Source organism: Mus pahari, chromosome 18 (genome assembly GCF_900095145.1).
Source record: "Mus pahari chromosome 18, PAHARI_EIJ_v1.1, whole genome shotgun sequence".
Classification (NCBI taxonomy): domain Eukaryota; kingdom Metazoa; phylum Chordata; class Mammalia; order Rodentia; family Muridae; genus Mus; species Mus pahari.
In genome coordinates, this window is record NC_034607.1 from 36,634,324 (window position 1) to 36,660,008 (window position 25,685).

The 25,685-nt window shown below is 40.1% G+C and overlaps 1 protein-coding gene across 6 annotated transcripts in view; it reads left to right on the forward strand.

Annotated features, from left to right (window-relative positions):
- Dlgap1 (DLG associated protein 1) overlaps positions 1-25,685 on the forward strand; it is an 809,018-nt gene that overhangs the window by 271,360 nt on the left and 511,973 nt on the right. For all 6 annotated transcript variants that reach the window (XM_029531372.1, XM_029531368.1, XM_029531376.1 and 3 more), the window contains one exon: positions 20,205-20,343. The gene's annotated coding sequence lies outside the window, so the exon portion shown is untranslated. The remainder of the gene's footprint in view (positions 1-20,204; positions 20,344-25,685) is intronic.

A 25,685-nucleotide genomic window follows, 5' to 3' on the forward strand; every position in this document is an offset into this window, starting at 1 on the left:
ATATGCTAGATTTTTCAGATTTTTTTTCATACAGTATATAATGATCTAATATATTTTTCTTTTCCCAGATCTTCTAACCTCCTTGCCCACACAACGAGAAACCCTGTCTCGAAAAACCAAAAAAGAAAAAAGAAAAAAAAAAAAAAAAAAAAAAAGAAAGAAAGAAAGTTAAAGCAAACAAACAAAAAGTCAATAAGACAAAAAGTAGCAAAACCGAAGAAAGCCCATGGAGTCTGTTCTGTGTTGGCCAACTACTCCAGAGCATGGGGCCTCCCTGGAGTGTGCTTTATATACCCAGTGACACTCCATCAGAGAAAACTAATTTTCCCTTTCCCAGTAGATAACAAATGCAAATAGCTTCTTAGTTAGAAGTGGGACTTTGTGTCTAATTTCCCTTCTCTCTCTGGGATTTTTTTCTGGTGAGAACTTTATACAGTTCTTGTGCATACCAAGAACATCTCTTTTAAATCTCATTTACTTCTTTTTCCTCATCCCTCGGTTAGTAAGCCATAAACCCAACCCAAAGAACCTTATAGGTGCTGGTGAGCCAGGTGACATTTAATACTCAATTTAGTGAAGATCATTTTTATTAACTCTTTTGAGATCTTAATGGAAGAAAGCCCCATTACATAGGGCAATTTAACAAGAAAAAAAGGAGAGAAATGTTTATCATACATTCATAAATGCATGGGTATGCCCAGAGAATGAGTATAGTTCCAGCAAAGTGCTGTTACATCCTAGCATACTTAGCCTTCTCAACAACCACAGTACATTTTAAGCAATAGCAACTGAAAGGAATTTGTCTTTCCAGGTGGTAGCTGCTACGGACTTGACTGGAGGGTAAACACCAGTGAGTGATTAACATTAATGGAGACCTCTCTGTGGCTATCTCCTGGTCTCTATCAAAAGCTCTCCAGTTTGTCTTAGTTCTCCCAGGTGCAGTGGGGGCCATGGAGCAGGCTTTGTATATTTTATGCTTCTTTGAGATAGACACAGCAAAGATGCGGAGTTTTCTGTATCTGCTTCTTCCTGATTGCCCTCAGCCCAGCCCAGCCTTTTGAGTGTCAAAGATGCATGCTTTAAAGGTATCATCCTCTGGTATCCATCACTGGCTTCCAGAGAAAGACCTACAGCAATCTCTGTGGTATGTGTATTTTCTCCATTGCTGACTTCTACATACAAGTAAATCTTCTCAGCTCTCTGCTGTAACCGCATGCCTCAGCCACCTACTTTGTGATAAAGCCCCAAATATGAGGCTTTGTTAATCCCTAGACTGTCTTCTCCTTCACTGGATACACACACAATTCAGACTAGAACATACATGTATTATTGCTGTTTCTTTTAATGATCAGCACACCATTCTGCTCATTGGCAATATTGCTACAATGTTCTCAGTGTAAACAGAACATAATGCTACAATGTTTTCAGAGTAAAAGGAACATAATGCTACAACATTTTCAGTATAAAAAGAACATTATTTATACCAATACTGGCAGATGATAGATATGTCTGATTATTGGAACACTGGGTAAATATAACCAAATGAAAAATGAGAGTATAAAACACTAGATACTTTCTTAAAGGGAGACCAAAAGGGATTCTAACAAGAAAACAATAAAGTAAATTAAGGTTACTATTTGTCCAGAAGTGAAGATGTGGTAAAATGGGTCTATGAGATAGTGTGTTCCATCAAGGTAGAAGGTACTCCATGTTGACATCCACTCTCCCATCAGATGAAATCACTGCCACACTGTCTCCTTTATGCTGCCACCATCATATATATGTCAACCAACTGTGAAATTAAAAGTGCCTCCCACTAGCAGTTGTATCCACTTTGATAGTTTGTATCTTATCAAAAACTGTTTCAATGCCTCTCTGGTGACATTTCAATGATAATTGAGAGCAGGTTCCCAGAGCTTCAGGAGGCAAGTTTGTGTTCGGATGCTATTCATTCAGCCAGTGTAAATTTTCTAGGATATCAGTCCATCATGCGAGCAGAGGTCTCCAGAGAAAGGAGACTTAATTTTAATGTTCTGTTTATGAATATAATAGGTGTCCTTTGTTTTTTAAAAGAAAGGTAAGCACAAAAATTCCTAGCCAATAATAGTCTCACTAATTTGAGTCAAATTGTTAAGGAAATGTGAAATTATCTATCTAACCTGGGGAACAGTAGAAAATTACTTGGTTTTCACTCAAATCCACCAGTTCCTACTTCCCATTCATTGAATTTCCTGCTTTAGACCTGCACACAGCCTTCTCACCTGATTCTCTATTCATGTTGCTTTCTAGACCTTAATACACACCCCTGTGACTGTCACTGGGCAAAAGCAGTGCTCTGACTATTTGTAACTTGCCCTGCTAAGAAGCGTTTTTCAGAAGACCAGTTTTCAGTAATGTTTCCAGATTAAAAGTGACTTCTCCCTCAACTTGGCATGTGAGGGTGAGATGGCACTTGTAGGCGGGTTGGATGCATGTGGTTCAGAGAACATAGGTGATGAAGGGAAGCAGCCATGTCAGTACCAGAAGGGCCTTTGTGAAGGAGGGATACATAGTGTTTGTAATACTCTTTCAACTTTCAAATCTATTTCAAGTAAATGGTTTTAGACAAACCTTTAGCAACTGATCCTAATCTGTCATATGACATGATCGTTCTTCAGTAGGTGCCAACTCTTCTCATCTCAGCAGCTGGTTGTGGTATTGGCATTGAGTTGATTTTTAAAAAGGTACGCTTTTTCTGATAGTATAGTACAAAGAGAAAATCTAAACACACAGAAACTTTAGAAAATATTATGTGTTAGGCAGAAGATGAATATTCTCTCAGTGTACTGTGCAGTTTAGGCAGACAAGGGTACATTGGTCACCCAGCCCTGGGGACTCTGAACAGTTGAAGCAGAAAATGATGGTGCATAGAGGAAGACACTTCTGATTTATTTGGTGGACAGTGGAAAACCAAATGAGACTCTCAGCTACAATGGGAGAGAGCTGAGCTCTCAAAGGTGTTTCTTTTTCTGTTGCTGTGATAATAATCTTGACAAAGCAACTTTAAAAAAAAAAAGAAAGAAAGGGTTATTTTATATCACATTCCAAGGTATAGTTGCTCATAGAAGGGAAATCAGAGTAGCAGGAGCTTGACACAGTTGGTTGATCACCAGCATTGACAGTCAAGAAACAAAGGGCAATGAACTTGTGCCACCAAGCCTCAGCTTGATCTTTCTTTTTACATGGCACAGGATTCTCACCCAGGGGATGGTCATGCTAGCAATTAAGTTGGGCTTTCTCATATAAGTCATTGAAATCAAGACACTCCCCCAAAGACACACCCATGAGGCCCTGGTGATTGGTCAGGTTGAAACATTGATCACCACGCTCGTCATATTAGAAGGAATTTTGTCTTTAGGATACACATGGTTGTTTAATTGAGAAGAGCACATGCAAGGTATGGGTTGTTTTGTTGTCTGAAGATTCCCATTGCTCGCTGTGGTAAACCCAAATTCCTTAGGTCAGAATAGAAGGCATACACCTGAAGACCATGAGTCCAGAAGTCATGGTCATGAAGACCAGCGTGCTTGCAGGATATAGCATCAACTCTCCCTCACTTTCAGAAAGCCTTGCACAGTCAGAGTCAGCATACTCAACTTTCAGACATGTACACTGATACCCAGGAAGGTGAAATGCATCCCCAAAGACACTTGGTCACAGCTGGTCAAACTAGAGATCACACCAATGACTGCTTGCTGGATTCTCATTCCCTATTCTCTTTATTATTCCCAGCCCATATCCCAAATGCACATGAAAGCCTTATGCTGACTACACATCTCTGCTTGCACCTCTCACATGTGGACATGGCCTTAGGTTCTTCACACCTAAAATCTCTCTATCCTTTAATGACTCTCCTTTGTGCAATTCTGTGATATTGATCCTGCTAGAAATTGTTCTTCCCATTGGTAAACACCTGGAATATTCTTTATGTATATGAGTACACTGTACCTGTCTTCAGACACACACCAGAAGAGTGCAACAGATCTTATTATAGACGGGTGTGAGCCACCATGTGGTTGCTGGGAATTGAACTCAGGATCTCTGGAAGAGCAGTCAGTGCTCTTAAGTGCTGAGCCATCTCTTCAGCCCTTGGAATATTCTTCTTGCCTCATTCATATCACCCTTTCTATTTGGACATTACTGGGAAGATAATGTAATAGATCAGAGAGTATACGGAGCTTCAGACAAGATTGCAGTCTGCTTCAGGCATAGGTGCTTTGTGATCTCAGTCTCTGATCCTATGCTATGTGAGCTTCAGTTTTCTTAATTAGAATATCAATATAATATATTATCGATAGGACTACTATGAAAATAGATGATCATTCGGAAGATCACAAGAACTAAACCATTGTCTCCAGTGAAGTTTTAAAGCTCTTCTTAAGGATGAAAAAAACTTTTGAAATGGCTATCTCCATTTTCAGACACTGGTTTAAACATGTAAGACAAACAATGTCCTTGCCTAATGAATAAATCAAGGGCCTTGTATAATATGCTGGCTTGGAGTGAATACAAAGAAAGACTTTTTAAAAAATAATAATAATGAGATGTAATAAGTGGCCAAATATGTGTTTGATGGAACTGTTGAAAAAAGAATTAAAAATTGATGAAATTTCAATTCTTGGACAAAATTACTAAGTATTAAACCTGCATAGGAGAGTTGTGAGGCTTTGAAGCTGAAATGGACCCTGTGTGTTATGGCCAAGGACATATACTGGCCATTATAGGACCATTACCTTCTACAATATCGCATCCTCCAGCTCCTCTGGCTTTTACAGAATGGGAATGGTGTCTTCTATAATCACCACAGCATATAGGCGAAAAAAATATCCAGAACTCAGTGAGCACTGTCAATGAGAAATAATAGAGGTGATGATGATAATGATTTTAACGCTAAGAATTTTAACTTAAGCAGAAACTAGCTTGTAACCACAGACCTTCCAGATTGCGTAGAATGGTGACGATCTCCTCCTGGGAACATTGGTAGAAGCATTATTTTCACAACTGTTAAGTCCCTGGTGTCATTTAGAGGAATGCATTGCACCTTCGGATAGTCCCCATGAGTAACGATGGCTTCTCATTTACTGCATTGTGACATTTTTATGTTCTATAATCCCCGCCAACTTGTAGGTTGGAAAAAAATAATAACAGGTCTATCCAAAAAATAATAATCTCGTCGATTGCCTAAAAGAATCAGATGTTTTGCTGGCAATGAGGATGCCTCTGCCATTAAGTGTGGATATCTATCCTTTGCTGTAGGTAGAGAGGAAGTGACATTAAAGGGAATTCATGGGACTGGAAAGCAGGGTGAGTGGGTGGAAGGCTGGCTCCTCAGGGAACTGCCAGGAAGGCATGTGCTTCCCCAGTGATCAGATGGCTGTATGGCAAATGGAATACTGTAATGAGTGCTGGGAATATGGCTTATGGCTCAGCACGGGCCACCAATTCCCATATGTGGTCTCTCCTAACTGGGTCTTGTCCTCAAAACAGGTAGGAGCTGTTGTAAAACTCCAGATCCTCTATTGAGCAATGAGACAGAATGATTGTTAGGGGGCCAATGTCAAAACAGCCCTTAGTAGAGAGGTTTTAGATGTCTCTTTGGGCTCTGCTCCACATGCATTTTGTCATGTGTTGAGCTCTAGTCAACAGCAGCCCTTTCCACAAACTGAGACTCTTTATGATACAACCTCCAGGGAGTTGAATCAAAGTGGTCACAACCTGTGAGAGTTGAGCCTGTTTTCTTATGCAGCTGATAGCATGCTAAACTTCTTAGTTTCTCTCTCTCTCTCTCTCTCTCTCTCTCTCTCTCTCTCTCTCTCTCTCTCTCTCTNTGTGTGTGTGTGTGTGTGTGTGTGTGTGTGTGTGTGTGTGTTTGCCTATAAAATTGATTAACACTAATAAACAGGGATGGGTTCTGGGGCTCTTTATTATTAGATATTTTCTTTATTTACATTTCAAATGATATCCCCTTTCCTAGTTTTCCCTCCAGAAATCCCCTCTCCTCCCCCACTCCCCAACCCACCCATTCCCATTCCCAGTCCTGGCATTCCCCTATACTGGGGCATAGAACCTTCACAGGACCTAGGGGCTCTCCTCCCATTGAAGACCTACTACCCCATCCTCTGCTACATATACAGCTAGAACCACAAGTTCTACCATGTGTTTTCTTTGATTGGTGGTTTAGTTACAAGGATCTCTGGGGGTACTGGTTAGTTCATATTGATGTTCCTCCTATGGGGCTGCAAACCCCTTCAGCTCCTTGGGTACTTTCTCTAGCTCCTTTATTTGGGACCTTGTGCCCCATCCAATGGATGATTGTGAGCATCCACTTCTTTATTTGCCAGACACTGGCAGAGGCCCTCAGGAGACAGCTATATCAGGCTCCTGTCAGCAGGCTCTTGTTGGCATCTGCCATAGTGACTGGGTTTGGTGGTTGTTTATAGGATGGGTCCCCAAGTGGGGCAGTCTCTGGATGGTCATTCCTTCAGTCTCTGCTCTGACCTTTGTCTCTGAAACTCCTTCCATGGGTGTTTTGTTCCCCCTTCTAATGGCCTTCTGGGCTAATATCCACTTATCAGTGAGTGCATATCATGTGTGTTCTTTTGTGATTGGGTTACCTCACACAAGATGATATCCTCCAGATCCATCCATTTGCCTACAAATGTACCACATTTTCTGTATCCATTCTTCTGTTGAGGGACATCTGGGTTCTTTCCAGCTTCTGGCTATTATAAATAAGGCTGTTATGAGCATAGTGGAGCATGTGTCCTTATTACCAGTTGGAACATCTTCTGGGTATATGCCCAGGAGTGGTATTGCTGGATCTTCTGGTAGAACTATGTTCAATTTTCTGAGGAACAACCAAACTGATTTCCAGAGTGGTTGTACCAGCTTGCAATCCCACCAGCAATGGAGGAGTGGTCTTTCTCCACATCCTTGCCAGCATCTGCTCTCACCTGAATTTTTGATCTTAGCCATTCTAACTGGTGTGAGGTTGAATCTCAGGGTTGTTTTGATTTGCATTTCCCTGATGATTAAGGATGTTGAACATTTTTTTTTTTCAGGTGTTTCTCAGCCATTCGGTATTTCTCAGTTGAGAATTCTTTGTTTAGCACTGTACCCTGTTTTTTTTTAATAGGGTCATTTGGTTTTCTCAAGTCCAGCTTCTTAAGTTCTTTAAATACATTGGATATTAGTCCCCTATTGGGTTTAGGATTGGTAAAGATCCTTTCCCAATCTGTTAGTGGTCTTTTTGTCTTATTGACAGTGTCTTTTGCCTTAGAGAAGCTTTGCAATTTTATGAGGTCCCATTTGTCAATTTCTTTATAGGAGATGAATCTGTATGTTCATTTAGTGAGCCTTATTCTTCTAGTAATAATGTAGTTGACCAAGCACATACACACATGTGCACATGCAACAAATTGACTCATAAGAATACAGGTTTTAGAGAAAACTGTATGGATGCCAATTCACAATGTTCTAGCAAAAACCTTGATACCCATGTGGATCAAATTAATGTGATGACATGCCCAGTCTTTAAGTGCACACTCCTGTTGAGTCATCCACTCTTGTTATCCCATCTCCAGGCTCCTGGAGCCCTCAGGGTAAAACTACCCTCAAACCTCAGAGACGCGTTAATCTTCATCTGAGTCCTTCCTCCAGAGAATTAGACTCTGTTCCTTCGTGTATTGATTGGCATTGGCCTTTGACACCAAGGAAAAGGATCTGAATCTCCCAGCCTCTGGATATCTTTAATTATATTCATTCACGATATATGTCCATCAGAATACACATACCCTGCTCGCATGCTTCAGATCCTAATTGTATGGGCTTTTATTTCAATCCATGAAAAAAAATATTTACCTTAATCAAAGCAGTCCATTATGGATCTTAACATCCTTCGAGTGCTAATGAAGTGCATTTAGAACGTCAGTAAATTTTCTTTAAAGTGATCCTTTCCAACAGTGGAAAGCCTTTCATCTTTGAAAAATAATTATAGATTGTTCTCTAACATTGCGGAAGAACATATCAGTCTGCATGCGAACAATTTGGGACGTTTTAGATGTGAAGTGCTTGGCCTGGAGCAGTGCAAGCAAGCTGTAGTCTACAGCTTCGACCACTAACAAGTGGTGACATTCACACTCCCCGCCCTCTGTGAAGGCAAAGTGACTTCCGCGACTCTTTGGACAAGGGTTATGCTTCTTTCCAAGACTATTATTTTTTTCTAATTCTTCTGTGCTGAAGCAGCTGTGGTTGCTATGCCATCATCTCCGTTGCTATGGGGGAAGCTTTGAGTGTTTGCCAGACTATGATTGGTTATATCGGAGCCCTTATGTTCAGCGGTTGACATTTTTCAATGTTGAATTAGGCTGTTTTATTTTAATTTGAAGGGTAGTCTCAATAAGGCTGTTCTGCGTTGAAGGGGCTGATATTAGATATAAAAAGGATTCCACTACTAACCTTCCCAGGAAACACTAAAATCCCAAATGGCCTATGGAGGAAACACGCATGTCTGTTAGAGCATTCAGAAGGAAATAGTGATATATTTAGAAACTTGCCTGTGTGCAAGGCATGTGACTCCTAGGTCATGAAATTTGGAGAAAGGAAAAGGGGTGGATGTTGGCATCTATGCAGCTATACTAAACAGAGAAATTATTTCAAATTGGAGGTGGCTGTATACTGCTAACTTCAATGACAATTCTCAAAATCAACACAATTGCTGACATTTGGGGTTCATTTTCCATAAACACTGCTCTCACATATGTCCCAACAGAAAAAAACCTTTGAAAGACAAGATCTAGGAGCTCTTGTACCCTGAGGCTTAGTCAGCAAGCTGTTTAAACAGGACAAGACACAAGCTTGTAACTTTTCCAAGTAAACACTCACAAGTGGGCTCACGAAGAAAATGTGAAGAAGCCAGCTTCATATTGGGTAGATGAGATTTTATTACTTAGAAGCACATTACGATCAGATTTTATAATCATCTGGTTCCTATGGCAATTGTACTCTTCAGTGCCAATAACACTGGAAGCTAGGTTTATAAGCAAACGTGACATTTCCTTAATAAAATTTATTTTAGAAAATAATTGAACCATTTTCTGAAACATTTATTCTCCACTTCCTAGTGAGTTTACTTTTTCATTTCAATAATTCCTCATTCTATGAATACATTTCATCTTTCACATTTGGAATATTGCATGCATTTGTGTCACCCTGAATACAGATACAGTTTAACATTAATTTCAAACAATTATTTATAAAGAATTTTGTTTTGTTTTGTTTCATCTTGTTTTTGTTTGGATTACTGTTGATCTAGTTCTCTGCTCGTTTTTAATTAAAATGTTTTTGGTTGGTTTTGGTCTCATTGAACTGCCTATATTTTTGAATATTCTGGATATTAATATCCTACCATCTATGTGACCTGAAAACATTTATCTATGGTGATTTAGAGTATAACTCTTTATGTGATTTTCATAGAGATTCCTCTGAGTATTAAAGGAGATACATGTTAAGGTTTGATGTGTTATTATATATTGTAATGCTAATTACTGGCACCCAAGATCTGGTAACCTCAGAGATGAGGAAATCCTCATATACATCAAATTATGCTATGTAATCTTGCTCTTTAATTTAAAACTATGAGTTGAATAATGACGCCACCAGTCTATAGCTGGGAAGAAGAGAGGTGGGAGGGGCTTCGGTTCCCTGGGGCTTGGGGTCTGAGGAGAGATGAGTGTGAGAGTGGAGAGGACACCATGGCGTAGGTGGATTGTGAGAACATGGCCATGAGTGCTGTCCATTTGGGATGAGAATGGCCCAGATAGAACATGGCAAGTTATATCTCAGAGAAATAGACAAAATAGCTTAGACGGTTGATATCTGCCAGCTCTAGTGCTGTTAAAACTTATTTATTAGAAATATAATGGTATTGTGCCTTTGATTTGGAAACTAAGTGATCAAAGGTGGAATAGAAACCCCCAGTTAATTTTTACTACAATAGACATATGTGATTTACCATAGTCCACTGATCCAACTTTAAGTACTACTTGCATGTCTACCGTTATTCATGCATACTTACCATTATCCTGAGTGTCAACTACACTTCACTACCAACTGCATCCATCAAGTATGGTTTGTAAATAATACAATCATTTGTCTCCATATCTCAGATGTTTCCCCTGTCCTTTATTTTTTTCATATATGTCAAAATTCTTTTCTCTTTTCTTTAAATATACATCTAATTTTATATTGAAAAAAGTGTTTCCTACAATATATCTGGTCATGCTTTTCTGATCTCGAACTCCTCCTTGTTCTTCCCCAATTTCCTACCCATATAACTCCACAACTTTTCTCTCTCTATAGAAAATAAGCCTGCAAAAACAGAAAGGAAGGGAGGGAGGAAGGAATGGAAGGAAGGAGAGAAGAAGAGAGAGAGAGAGAAAGAGAGAGAGAGAGAGAGAGAGAGAGAGAGAGAGAGAGAGAGAGAGGAAAAGAAACACACACATACAAACAAAACCCACAAAAACACAAAATAGCAAAAGAGTAATAAGACCAACAAAAGCAAATGTCCAAACATGAGACAAAAAGTCTACAGAAATGCTATTATACCATTGAGTTCATCTTGTTTTATCATCTACTGCTGAGGCATGGCACCTACCCTGAAGTATGGTTTACATAGCCAGTGAGACTCCACTGGAGAAAAATAAATTTTCCTTTGTGAGTGGGTGTGTATATGCATATCAGTCCTGCCATACCTGGAAGACACTGTTTCCTTAGTGTAATGCATCTTGTGTTGGTAAATACATCCTAAAATCTCTCACTCTAAAAACTGTCCAGTTTCGGGTCTCTATGTTAGTCCCATCTACTGCCAGAAGGAGCTTCTCTGGTGATGGCTGAGTGAGACACTGGTCTATGGATGTAGCAGAATGTCGTTAGGGGACGGCTGAGTGAGACCTAAGTCTATGGCTGTAGCAGAATGTCGTTAAGTGATGGCTGAGTGAGACACTGGTCTATGGGTGTAGCAGAATGTCGTTAGGAGTCATTTTATTGAGGTGTTCCTTTAGCCAAACATTGGCTTTTGGGTTTCCCCTAGGCCCATGGCCTCTCCAGTCTTATGGTTCTATCTTTTGTATTTTATTGTATGTCTTGGTTATTCTTTCCTTTAAAATCATTAAACCAATTTCTAGGTTTGTTTTGCTAGCAGACAGATATGTCTGCGATGGTCCTGTATGGCCCTGAGACCTCTGTTCACCCTTAGCTCCTCAGATTTGGTGAACAAAACTGATTTGTGTTCAAACTTACCCATTCTGTCATCTCTACTCTTTGCAGTTCATTCCAGTAGTCCCTTTTTTAAAAATGTATTTTACTTTTAAGATCCACAACTTTCACTTGTGTTTCCTTTTAATAGTTTGTTGGGTGAATTGTTTTCTCTTTATTTCGAGAGAATTTGCAGTTAGTGAAATGGTGTTAGAATAACATCTTAAAATCGCGAGCCACATAATTCCTCATTTGGTTCATCTCATTATGCTAAATTTATGTCACCTCCACCTAAGCTAGCATCTTAAGAGAGGAACAAGCATCAGATTGGAGGCTAGCCTGTAGGATATTTTCTTAATAAGTGATTGATGGAGGAGGGCCCAGCCCATTGTAGGCGGGGCCATCCCTGGATTGGTTGTCCTGGGTTCTATAAGAAAGCAAGCTGAGAAAGCCAGTAAGCAGCTGCCCTCCATGGCTACTGCATCTGCTCCTGCCTCCAGGTCCCTGCCCTGTTTAAGTTCTTGCTGTGACTTCCCTCAGTGATGAACAGTACTAATGAAGTGTAAGCCAGATAAGCCGTTTTGTCCCCAAGTTACTTTGGTTATGATGTTTCCTCGCAGCAATAGTGACCCTGACTAGAGCATATTATGCCATACCCTTCCTCATTCAAGTTTTTACTTTGTTTTGTGTTGTTCTTAACGATATCCTCTAATTGTAATTAACTCCCTTATTTTGACAAGTGCTCTCTCTATTCATGGTTCGCAAGCATCCTATTTTCCTGGATGGGGCTGGAGGGGAGGTTGAGTCTCCACTACCTTTCATTTGCTCATCTGGGGCTGGTATTGAATTGGAACTTCCTGGCCAGGCTCTGAACACCTCTCCTGAGGGAGGATCCTCTTACATCTTCAGGGACAGAGGTTCCTGAACTAAGCTAACAACTGTCAGAAGTTAGAATTTTATTGAAGAAAATTTAAAACGATGTCTTAAAAAAAGAGGAGAAATGGGGAGGTGGGACAACATTTGAAATGTAAATAAATAAAATAACCAATTTAAAAAAATAATAATAAAGATGGGCCCTAAGAGTTTTCCAACTGTGGTGGCAACAAAGGAAGTAATAAAGGGTTCCTTTATTCCTGTCTGTAGTTTTGGCCTCTGGAGCAGACCTCTGCCCTTCATTTTCTTGACAGTAGCAGTATTGCCCTGTGGCTTGGAAGACGATTTATATGAAAACATTGACAATGGGAAGGAACTGTGACCACACCTGGACTGAATCTTCTGCAATTGTGCACACAGAAGAAACGAAGTAGACTAAGTCGTAACAACACCCCTTGCTTTCGCTTGCTGTGGTGTTCATTTTCCATTCACCAGGATCCCCTCCCTAAAATATCACATTCCTCACTTTGTTCCAGATAGGATTGAAGCAGGGACAAATAACACTTGGTATCTAGCTGTAATGGCTTGAAAGTCATCCGCACTTTGCCGTTCCTGAGTGGGACTATTGCATTTGCTCCACATAGGCAGTAAATACGGAATTCACTATAGATGAAAATGTACTTCTGCAGAGCCTAGTGGAGGGTTATTCAAACATGTGTCTTCATTTCAATTCAACATTCAGGCAAGCTTATAAGCAAAGGTCAGGGGTTATGGATTTGCAGCAGAATTTATCACAACTTGGTTGTGATATATTCATATATATTTTGGTTTCATATACATTGCTATGGCTGCAAATGAGGGAGAGTGTCCTGCTGGCCTTTGGTGGTACTCTTCAAGGGACAGTCTATCAGCCATCGCTGTTTGACAGTTAGTGAGTAACAGATGCAGACTAAAGCACCAACATTGAAGAAAATAATACATATTGTATGCTTATCATAAATATAACAATATAATGTGAAAAACCTCTAGTCACTGCAAATAATTATGTGAGTTGATACCATGAGATATTGTAGTTAATAAACAGTACTTTAAGCTGTAGAACTTTTGTTTTTCATTATTAAATGGCTTTAGGGTAGACCGATAGTTACCAGCTTTAGTGACTAAGCACTCAATTTGGTAACTGAATTATGCTAGTGATTCTGGAAAAAAGTGAGATTGTGTGTTGATTTAGAGGCCAATTTAGACTTTGTTATTTCTCTGACACTGGACATGTTATACAATCAGTTATATGACATTTTTAAAGACTAACTCAATTTGAGACATTTCAACAGGAATTTGGGATTTCAGATTCTTTACTTAATTATCATTATAATTGACTTAGCGCAAAAACTCTGGAGGATGATTCTTAATTGTCATAAAATAAAAGAAAATGTTAAAATGTTGAGTTCGCCTAAAGTAGCTTAATGTCAGAAGAAAATATACCTTTCTGTAACTTTACTTCATTCTTAAAAGCAGGAACTTTTCTATCTTCCCATTGGTCCTCTATAATCCCTGGATCCCCATAGTTCCTTCCACTGTTGTACCTGCAGTTTGATTATGCAGACAAAACCATAGAAATACTGTTTCAATCAGCATCCTGCAGAGACAGACCTAAGGGGAAAGAGGGGAGGGGGTTATTCATCAGAAAATTGACTGACAGATAACAGAGAAATACTTGCAAGGTGGGGACCCTGGGAGCTGTAAGTGTGGCTCTCAGTGCCAGAGACACCAGGGACTGATGCTCAGCTGGAAACAGAAGTTCTACAGCCCCAGATGGCGGCTGCTGCATGCTCTGGAGTTCACAGGTCAAAGAGCCCAGAACCGTACTGTCCGAAGGCAAGAGAAGTATGCCCACTCCAATAGAACAAACAAACTGCCTTTTGCCTGTCAGACCCTCTGCGGGTTGGTCACCAGCCACCTACGTTGAGTTCTACACTCACCCTCCTGACTCACAGCTCCTTTACTGGCTCTCGAGATAGTACTTTATTCACTCAGGCAGACGCCTAACGTATAAACTAGACAACTCCGAGGCGCCCTACCTTTGGATCACCAACAACCAGTAGGTAAATGGAAAGAAGTGAATTCATGACCTATGATGGCTCAAAGACTGCTTATTGCCGTTATCATGCCAGGCCTAAGTCTGAATGAAGACAGAAAGTTTTCCATGCCACCCACTACACAGCCTCCAACACTGGAAACAGTGCTTAACACATAGTAGGCACATAATATACACTGAATGGAGGACGTCATTTCTTTAAACATTGTGAAATGGAGTAACCATGTTTTACAGAAGTAACCCTTGCTTTACAGACCCAGATTTCCTGCCAGTCTGCCCTGCTCTATCTATATTAGCCGTGTGTGTAACCATTTCCTCTTCTAGGCTCCCCGCCTTTATTACCAACTCTCTACCAAATGAACAGATGAGACTGATGAAGGAGAAAACTCCAACCTATAAAGTATTCAATTCATTGACTCATCAGTGATGATCAGTGGGAGTTCAGGAGGTAGCTGGCTGGAAGCAGAGTTACAGTTGGTGGTCGTGGGGCCACCATTGCCAGCTGGCATATACAGGCTTAGAAATAAGACTCTGCTCTCCCTGGCAACTGAAAATTTGGCTCTAATACTTGAACTAGTCTCCAACATGTTTCAAAAACTAATAAGGCCTGTTCTATATTTTGGCAGGAAAATTGATTTTTTTTAAGAATAAAGGAAACTAAATCTAAAACAGAATAAAAATAGGAAATAATGATACAAAGAACTATAGTAAATCCAAGCTCTGAGATTTTGTGTGAGTCTTTGGACCAATAACTTAATCTCTTTGTGCCTCAATTTTGGCATCTGCACAATGGGATGGTGGCAGTAACACCATCCTAACATCTGTCCTGAGACAAATACTGGGTGATGAGATGGAGACCTCTTCTCTCCATGTTGCAAGTTGGCTAGTTTCTTCCCATCTGCAACAAACTGTAAAATGTCAGTGATAATAACAGCTACCTCAAGGGAGTGATGAACCCAAGGTCACCATTGTAGTGTGTTTGGAGCAGTGTTTTAAACATAGTAGTACTCCATACTATAGCCAGAACCAAAGATCACCATGGTAGTATGTTGGGAGCAGTGTTTGAAACATAGTAGCATTCCATACTATAGCCAGAACCAAAGATCACCATGGTAGTATGTTGGGAGCAGTGTTTGAAACATAGTAGCATTCTATACTATAGCCTTCCTTATTGCCTATACCAGACTCATGGGGAGAAGCCATGCGCAAAGGCAGAGAGCAGTCAATGAACTAATGACAGCAGTGGGAATGTCTGCTTGGCCACATCTGTTCTGAGAGTTTAGGGATTTCTCGTTCACTTTAGAAGAGTATGTATTGTACTTTAATCAGGCAGGCAAGAAGCCTCCACATCAAGTGATGGAGAGGCCATTGTCAATTAGCAGGAAATTCCAAGATAGGTTCGAATGTATATTATTTCATTTTTTTAAAAGCATGCTTGTGGTTTGGAAAGAGACACCCACATGGTTCTGATAGTGGATTGAGGCAGAAGAGCCTTCCTAATAGGAATAAGTAGATGGTCCCCACTCCCTTCTAAAATATCATGGCTAGCTGTAGTAGTGATTCAGTATGCAAAGTGTTGGCCTTGCATGGTCAGGTCTTTAGCTCCCTGGACTTCTTGTGTGTTTACTACTTATTCATGACTTATTGAATATTGTTACTAACTAATCAGAAGATTATCTTCCTTATATTTAAAACCTCTGGAAAGAAGCAAAACAGGGCTTTTTATTCTGTCTTGTAAATGTTTTCACAGATTAGACTCAATCTTAAAGCATAATCAATGAAATAAGTAAATAAATACATGAAATAAAGAAAATAAGATTTGTTGAGATCCTGTACACACAAAGTGTGGTGCTGCTTTTTAGATGTTGTTTACCTCTCTATATAATCATCTTTGGTAAATGAAATATGAATACAACCATTTTCCTGAGCGAATTGCGTTACCAGCCTAGCCCATACCTGTCTCCCACATTCAGTGTTGAATATCTCACCACCTCCAAGACAAGCCAACTAGGCACTGATATCCAGATTTCCCACTTAATCATATTGATAATTTCTTTCTGCTCACCTGCTTCCACTAAAATGCAAGGTCCCCTGGTGTATCCCCACATTCTAGTTGTGCCTGTGATGTGATCATACATCCTTAAGGGGTGGTGTATGTGAGTGGATGCACGAATGAGTGAAGGGTTGAGCATCTGTGTTTTCCTAAAGTTTGGGATCAACAGGTATCCTATGAACAAGAGCATTGAAATCCCAAGAGACCTAGCTACTCTGCTAAGTCAGAATTCTTGGAAGAAACAGGTAAGACTGAGGAGGCTTCTCAGCTGGCTGTCCTCTAGCTTATCATAGACAGAGTTTGCTAAAATGTAGGCGTTCCATAAAATATAATGCATATATAGTTTGCATTTCCCTTTCCATACCCTCTAGCAATATTTTTTTTAAAAAAAAACAACTTTTAAAAACTTGTTGATTTATAAAGTAACTTCTATGAAATGAATGGTATTAGATATATTAGTTTAAATTCTGATGTCAGGGTTAAAGAAAAAAACCTCAACTGAGAGTAAAACAGAAAATTATTTTTTAAAACAATTTAATGGATTTTGTTGTGGAAATATCCCAAAGATATTACAGCTCGTGGAAATCACAGGATAACAGTTAAGAAGGGAAAGCTGGAGACAGATGGATTTCTGGAATTTTTCCTATAGACTCCCAGTCTGCCTCCTTTCATCCTTTCTCATCAGTATTTGCAGTCGCTGCCTATACAGGGCATTTTGACAAACCCCCACCCAATACTTTCTAAACTTGACTGAGGCTGCAATTTATCATTTGTTGTTTGTATGCTTGCATGGTGGTAGTTAGTTGGTTTGTTTGTTTGTTTGTTTGTGGGGATTGTTGTTGTTTTGGTTGGTTGGTTGGTTGGTTGGTTGGCTGGTTGTTTGATCTTTTGAGGGAGTTTTCCAGATGAAGCCCAGGGTAGCCTGAAGTGAGTTCACCATCCTGCCTGAGCCTCGTCGGTGGCATCGTGCCACCAAGCACACCGTGGCCACAGTCTCCTTGTCCTCTTTGTGTGAATCACTCTTCCTGACCTAATCAACAATGGCCAGAAGCAAGTACTGAATGTTCAAACAGCTGACAGATGGTTTCCTTGGTGATAGGAGAATTTCAAGTATTAGGTAGACACCAGAGAAGAGGGCTTAGCAAATATCCTCAAAGTTGCTACACCTAGAAAAGGGGACAGCTTAGTAATGCCAGATGAACCATTGAGTCAAACAGGTTGTGTTAAAATTCCAGAACCTCCCATGTGTAAAGTGTATATACATTGTGTGTGTGTGTGTGTGTGTGTGTATGTGTGTGTGTGTGTATGTATATAAAAAATTCATGTAAATCTTCTAGCACTCAAGTACCTATAGTTATTCCTTTGTGCTTCATTTTTTAGAATACATGCTAAATAATTGCTATTTGACCAAAGCAGAGTGTAAGGGGGAAAGTACAGCCTCTTGGGATAAGGAAAGTGTGAGAAACAGAGAAACAGTTCTGCATACTAAGGTCAGTTCTGCCACCAAGCAGCAAATGCCTGGAGGAAGTCAGTCCCCTTACGCTCTGTGTAAGGAAGACAGTGAGGACCCAGGAGCGTGCCTAACGGCAGCACACCTGCTGACTGAATCAACTCAGAACACTTTCAAAGTGCAGATTCCCCTGACTTATCCAGGAATGTCCTGGCTGTGTATAGCTGGGCACAGTGGCATGTATCTGTAGTCCTAGCAATATGTAGAAACATAGTCAGACTCACCATTGAGATTAATAATGTGACTGCTGACTTAACCTAACCACTGTAAAAATTTTAAATACAGAGTTAATGGTTAAGGAGACTGACACAGAGGATACAAGGCCAGCTGGCTAAGATAAGATGCTGTCTCAAAATATTTGATAAAAGTGAAATTTTACAATCCTGTATTTTTAAGATTTCAGCTAGCAATGATAACCAACTATATTTGGGATCCACTATACCCTATACAAGATAGCATTTAAGATCCCTTTAAATGTTTAAAATTGATGCTTACCTAATAATTATATAACTTTTATAATGATCTGTTTGTAATAAAACTTACTTTTATTCATTTCCTGGTATCTTTTTTTTTGAAATTGCCTCAAGTCTCTACTTTTTAAAAACTGTACTGTTTAGTTAAATATCTAGACTCTGTTTAGCTCAAAATGAAGTCTCAATAAATATTCATGAACAGATAAGTGGTCAAACTCTTTGTTTTAAAAAAAAATCAGCATTTATTTAGTCCTCACATATATGGGAAGACCTTTCCCCTCAGACTTCGATTTACTAGAATATTGAGAATGCTAAACGGGATGGTAGTTTATAAATCAAGGCTTCGAGTCTTTAAACTACCACTGGTAATAGAATCTCATTTTGCCTTCTCTGGGATGAGGAGATGAGATGTGTGTGGTTTATTGCATTCCCCAGGTACCTTGTTGAGTGCTGTGTTAATACAGTGTGGCTGAGTTACTATTGCTCGAGCATCCCTCTACCAACAGCCTTTTAGTGCCTGTCGGCCCTCCTAGCCCAGAAGAGTATCAACAAGATGAGGTCATCCTTGACCTCTTTGACCAGCCAGTGTTCATTTTGGAAATGGAAGTCCCGTAGTACTGCATGGCTGGATTCCCAGGCAGAAGCCCCAGGGTATAAGTTTTGCCTTTGACAACCTCTGAGAAAGTGACCAAACCACATAATCTCCATGATCTCAAAACTCTCGTCTGAACCATAAACTCTGTATTCAAATTCTTACAGTGCTTAGGTTAAATCAGCAGTCACATTATTCATCTCAATGGTGAGTCTGACTATATTTCTACTTTTCCCTTTCTCTTCTGAAACTGTTTTTATATGCCAGCAAGGCACACAGAATTATTTTGCTTAAAAAAAAAAAAGCAAAGCAACAGGAGCGGATCTTAGTGTATCCCCCAGAACATTAAAACATCAGGCCATTTGTGTGAGAGGCCTTCTGTGTGTGACCTGCTAGAAAGGAGAGCCACAGCTTCCCACACAGCATGTGATCTGATCCCAGGCAATCCCCATCCCACAATGTGGCCCAGATATAATTTCTGTTTGTCACATTCTGAGAAATAATCACCGATCAGCCTATGAATGGCCTGGCTTAGGCATCAGCAAAGAACTGGCTTCACACTTGGGAAAAATATGATGTGCTGGACCCTGCTGTGAGGTCAGAGAGACAACGGAAGTAATGGTGATTTTTACTCCTTTTTAGACTATGGTTGGTTAGCTGGAGTATTGTATTAATAAAACATGTGGTTACCCAGGAAATGACCAACATCATACGCATATGCTGTGCCTTACAAAGTCAAGTACCTGATATTTTCTACTTTACAACTTTGTAAAGATTTGTGTGTATTATCTCCAATTGTGTGTGCTGTGGGGTGATATTTGCACATGAATGCAGGTGCCTGCAGAGGCCAGAGGTATCAGGTCCCTGGAGCCAGCATTACAGATGACATGGACCCTCAGATGTGTGTGTCTGAGTGTGTGTGTGTAGGGAGCTTTGCTAGAAACTTAAGTTGAGTCCTCTATAAGAGCAGAATATGCTCTTAGCCACTGAACCATTTCTCCTAGCCTTCCTTTATTATTTTTAAAGAGAGAATATAATTGATAATTACAGACAAGCATTTTGTAGCTTATCAAACCTATTTATAATAATGACAATTTTTTTTTTGGCCTGGTTGATTTGATTTTTCTGCGATGCATATGACGCTGAACACAGCATCACCACCATCACCACCACAATTGTAGATTTCCAATACAACTCTTCGTCACACTTCGTTGGATTTGATGGCTGCCAGTGTCACTTTTTATGAGATGAGCCCTCAGTGAGTTTCTGCTTCAAATGAGTCATCATGGCTAATGATTGCATTTGTTATATTTCAGAGCTGTTGAGCATCGCATACTAAGAGTGACATCTGGTTAATGCTATCAAGGACAGCAACAATCTGAAGTCGAGGTCTCCTCCTGCATTGGAAGCGTGGAAAAATAAAAACAGGGAGAGCGAGCGAGCGAAACATCAAAGGTAAACTTCATTTCCTTTGTGTGATCCACTTTTGCAACATCCTGTAAAGATGCACTATGTGAAATGGTTTCTCACTTTTTATAGCGCAATGTATTTCTGCCTGGCAATCCTAAAGCTATTAATAGGCTGCTGAATTTGATGTCCATTTTTTTTAACTCCTTGGCTCCCTGTTTGTATTTTAATTAAGATGGAGTTCACCTGTGTGGTAATTATTGTCGGTCTAAGATGTTAGGTCTGGCAAATGCAATTTTCAGTACTCTGTAGGCTAAAATACTGGGCGTGAGGCTAAGCGTGGAATAGAAGAAAATGATGATACAGCGCATGCTCTGTGCTTTCTTCGCATGCTGGCCACAGTTGCATTCATCAGCACAGGCGTGCACACTGATCTAAATCTGGAAATGCTGAAACCCATGCTTTAGTCCCCGCTCTCTTTCCTACCACGTGCTCTGTTAGAAGGGAAGGGCTGGAGAATGTGTAAGTCAGATGTATTACCTGTGTAATGTCAGATCAGAGGGGGATTGTTAGAGCTGGATACGTCAGTAAGCTACTCTCCCATTCGGGTTACGTGAGCAGACTTGAAAATGGCCCTCGACTGGGACAATGACCTCACGGGTCAAGCTTGAGAACAGCTGGGCCTTCTTACCAGCACATGATGATGTCATTTTCAACCAAGGCAGGAGGATAATACGATTGAGTCTAGCACACAAAGTGAATCAGTAAGAACACGGGTATGTTAACAAATATGCCCTGGGAGTCATGGGAACTGACTCTTCAGAGAACTCCCGTGGAAGTTTGGATGCTGTCTGGAATTTACACCTGAAAGGCATGCAGGGGGAGGATGGCCCTCTGGGTCTGCTGTGAAGGGCATGTGCTCCCCTGGTTTTAGGCTGTGTTAGCACCACCTGAGGCAGGAGACAGAACATCCAATTATCTGGGAAGGCCAACCTTGTAACGCAAAGAGAATCTAACGGAGAACAGAAATGCCCGTCTCTGCAGCTGTGACTGCAATCGCAAGTGGTCCAGAGGTCACTGTTCAGCCAATCGGTGACTTTGTTACATCCCCCTTTGCTTGATTTTTGATACAGGTCATTTTTCTCCCAGATGAAAGGTCTGAGAAGAAAGCACTTTGTAATTTGAAGTTCTATCCAAATGTCAGGGAGCCAAAATGAGCTGTTTTAAGATAAACTTTTGTGGATAGAGCTGTGCTCAAAATGAGACATGCATCTTGGCATACTGGTTTTCTTTTTTAAATAAATATGTGTATGTATTCATATTTGTATACAATGTACATATAAAAAAACCTTTATTTTCCCCCCTCCCCCCTTGACTTTCCAGTCCCCTCCTCCTCCCTTGTTTGTTCAGCTTCTTTTGTTCAGTAACTTAGTTGAATGTTAGCTTGAGGGTCTTGGGGGAGTTAGTTGCAAAGGTTTTCCTATGTGTTTGGAACTAAGCTAGAGTGTTGCTGAAAAGCATGGTACTGCTAATAGTTTAACAATCTATAGCTGTTCATTCTTGCTGAACAGCTGACTCCTCCCCCTCTGAAGCAGGTTAGTATTGAAGGTGGTAGGGAAGCCAGCATATGTGTTCAAATAGATAGATAGATAGATAGATAGATAGATAGATAGATGGAGGGGGAGAGAGAGAGAGAGAGAGAGAGAGATACAGAGATAGAGAGACATAGAGATATATAATATAAATATATACATATATATGTATACATAATTAGTTTCAAAGTGTGGTGAGCATTTTAGGAAGAGTTATAACTAATGTAATAACATGTAATAGTATCATAGCAGTTACTTACTGGGTATTGTTCACATTGAGAGTATGCAAACATGTATGCTTGAGCTCTCTCTCTCTCTCTCTCTCTCTCTCTCTCTCTCTCTCTCTCTCCCTCCTTTCCTCCCTCCCTCCCTTCCTCCCTCCCTCAGATAATTTGAGGGGTTGGTTCTCTCTCATTCCACCGTATTCCACTTACTGGCTAGGCCATCTCTCCTTCCCCCACTCCTTTCTTCTTTTCTTTAGCGTTAGAATGTCAAACAGTAAAATAAAGTTGGATAAAATCAGCAGTCTTGCTCTAATGTATAAAATCACACCAGAAGTTGAGACTAGGAAGGAACAGGTATTAAATAAGAAAATTTACAAGCAGACATTAGCAAACATCTCAACTACTGCCTAGTGGTACACAGCATTCTAAGGAAAGCAATGAACACGGAGAGCAAGGGGCGGTGGCGGGGGAAGGTTGGACAGACAGCTGCACCAGAGAAGCTGTGGGGAATGACATGGCAGAAATACCAAAAGGAGTAGACTGAGCCAGGCCCTGAGCTGACAAGACATCCCTGACAGTGGAGGGAGGATCACATGGTATCCTGAGCACCAGATGAAAATGGTGTGAAGGCCCCAGGAATCTGAGACATGGCAAGTCTTCCTTTAACAGTCTCACCTCTCACTGGCTCCTGCTCTCCGTCTCCTTTGACTCCTGAGTCTTCCAGTATGAAAACTCTGACTGTATCTTGTTTTAGTTCACAGATTTACTACTCCACAGTTGTACAGACTCGTAATTCAGAAGTTTTTAGGCCTGCCACTCACTTTACCGTCCCATTTTTACCCTTTGGCTTTGTTCGCCAGTGGTCTGATGCACTACCTGGAACGTAGTATCTGTGGTCTGTCAAGCTTCGAGTTGCTTTTGTAGGTCTATGTTTGTCCAGCGTAGATCAGTCAGGATGAGACCACAAATGTGCATTTATAACAAGCTTTGAGTGGATGCTAACCCATTTGTCTGGAGAGCTGACTTGGAGAACAGTGCTATAAACCGGATGAACCAGGATGGCACTATCATGATCCAGGGTGTCACTATAATGCTCGTGTTACAGTTTGACTAAAGAGACAATAGGCTTCCTTGCCGGGCCACCATGTGAAGAGTTGTATTAGCTTCAGACAGGATCTGAATCTTGGGATGGAATGAGATCGAGTCACCTACAGGGTTCCAGGCCAGCAGTGCTACATGGTCAGACAGTCAAAAAGGGAAAAGGGATAAATAATATGAGATCTTCAGTTCTAAATGATTCATTTATTTATTTTTATATGTGTGAGTGTGTGCCTGTGTGTATATATGTGCACTATGTGAGTGCAGTGCTTACAGAGGACAAAAGAAGGTGTCAGATCCACTGGAACCAAACCCAGGTCCTCTTCAAAAACAGTAAGTGCTCTTAACCTCTGAGCTTTGGTGCCAACACTAAAATAAGATCTTTATATCATAAAAATTTGAATACTAAATTCCCAGATATATCTTCTATCCCTATTATATTAATACTTTGGAAATACATAAATATTATGTATGGATAAATATGGATGCTGGGTGGGTAGATGGATGGATGAATGGATGGATGGTTGTTTGTAAGATGGATGGAAGGACGATGGGTGGGTGGGTGTCTCTGGTTTTAGATGGAGTTTGTTGATTCACTTATACTTGAGCTGTATTCAAGGAGATGAGAATAGATCAATTTGCATTCTTCTACATGCTAACTGGCAGTTGAGCCAGCACCATTTGTTGAAAATGCTGTCTTCTTTCCACTGGATGGTTTTTGCTCCTTTGTCAAAGATCAAGTGACCATAGGTGTGTGGGTTCATTTCTGGGTCTTCAGTTCTATTCCACTGATCTACCTGCCTGTGACTGTACCAAACCATGCAGTTTTTATCACAATTGCTTCAAGTTTCACACAATTTAGTTGGATGTTGGCTACTGGTTTGCTGTATATAGTTTTTATTACATGTAGGTATGGGCCTTGGATTCCTGATCTTTCCAAGACTTTTATCATGAAGGGGTGTTGGATTTTGTCGAATGTTTTCTCAGCATCTAATGAGATGATCATATGGTTTTTGTCTTTGAGTTTGTTTATATAGTGAATCCCGTTGATGGATTTCCGTATATTGGACCATCCTTGCATGCCTGGAATGAAGCCTACTTGATAATGATGAATGATTGTTTTGATGTGTTCTTGAATTCAGTTTGCAAGAATTAATATTATTGAGTATTTTTGCATCAATTTTCATATTGGTCTGAAGTTCTCTTTCTCTGTTGGGTCTTTGTGTGGTTTAGGTATCAGAGTAATTGTGACTTTATAGAATGAATTGGGTAGAGTACCTTCTGTTTCTATTTCGTGGAATAATTTGGGGAGGATTGGAATTAGGTTTTCTTTGAAGGTCTGATAGAACTCTGCACTAAACCCATCTGGTCCTGGGCTTTTTTTGGTTGGGAGACTATTAATGACTGTTTCTCTTTCTGTAGGGTATATGGGAATGTTGAGATCGTTTATCTGATCCTGATTTAACTTTGGTACCTGGTATCTGTTTAGAAATTTGTCCATTTCATTCAGATTTTCCAGTTTTGTTGAGTATAGGCTTTTGTAGTAGGATCCGATGATTTTCTGGATTTCCTCAGATTCTGTTGTTAGATTTGCCTTTTCATTTCTGATTTTGTTTATTAGGATACTGTCCCTGTGACCTCTAATTAGTCTGGCTAAGGGTTTATCTGTCTTGTTGATTTTTCTCAAAGAACTAGCTCCTGGTTTGGTTGATTATTTGTATAGTTCTTTTTGTATCCATGTGGTTGATTTCAGCCCTGAGTTTAATTATTTCCTGCAGTCTACTCCTCTTGGGTGAATTTGCTTCCTTTTCTTCAAGAGCTTTTAGATGTGCTGTCAAGCTGCTAGTGTATCCTCGCTCCAGCTTCTTTTTAGAGGCACTCAGAGCTATGAGTTTTCCTTTTAAGACTTCTTTCATTGTGTCCCATAAGTTTTGGTATTTTGTGGCTTCATTTTTCATTAAACTCTAAAAAGTCTTTAATTTCTTTCTTTATTTCTTCCTTGACCAAGTTTATCATTGAGTAGAGTGTTGTTCAGCTTCCACATGTATGTGGGTTTTCTATTTTTTATGTTGTTATTGAAGATCAGCCTTAGTCCATGGTGATCTTATAGGGTGAATAGGATTATATCAATATTTTTGTATCTGCTGAGGCCTGTTTTGTGACCAATTATATGATCAATTTTGGAGAAGGTACCATGAGTTACTGAGAAGGTATATCCTTTTGTTTTAGGATAAAATGTTCTGTAGATGTCTGTTAAATCCATCTGTTTCATAACTTCTGTTAGTTTCATTGTGTTTCTGTTTAGTTTCTGTTTCCAGGATCTGTCCATTGATGAGAGTGGGGTGTTGAAGTCTCCCACTATTATTGTGTGAGGTGTAATGTGTGCTTTGATTTTTAGCAAAGTTTCTTGAATGAATGTGGATGCCCTTGCATTTGGATCATAGATGTTTAGAATTGAGAGTTCATCTTGGTATAT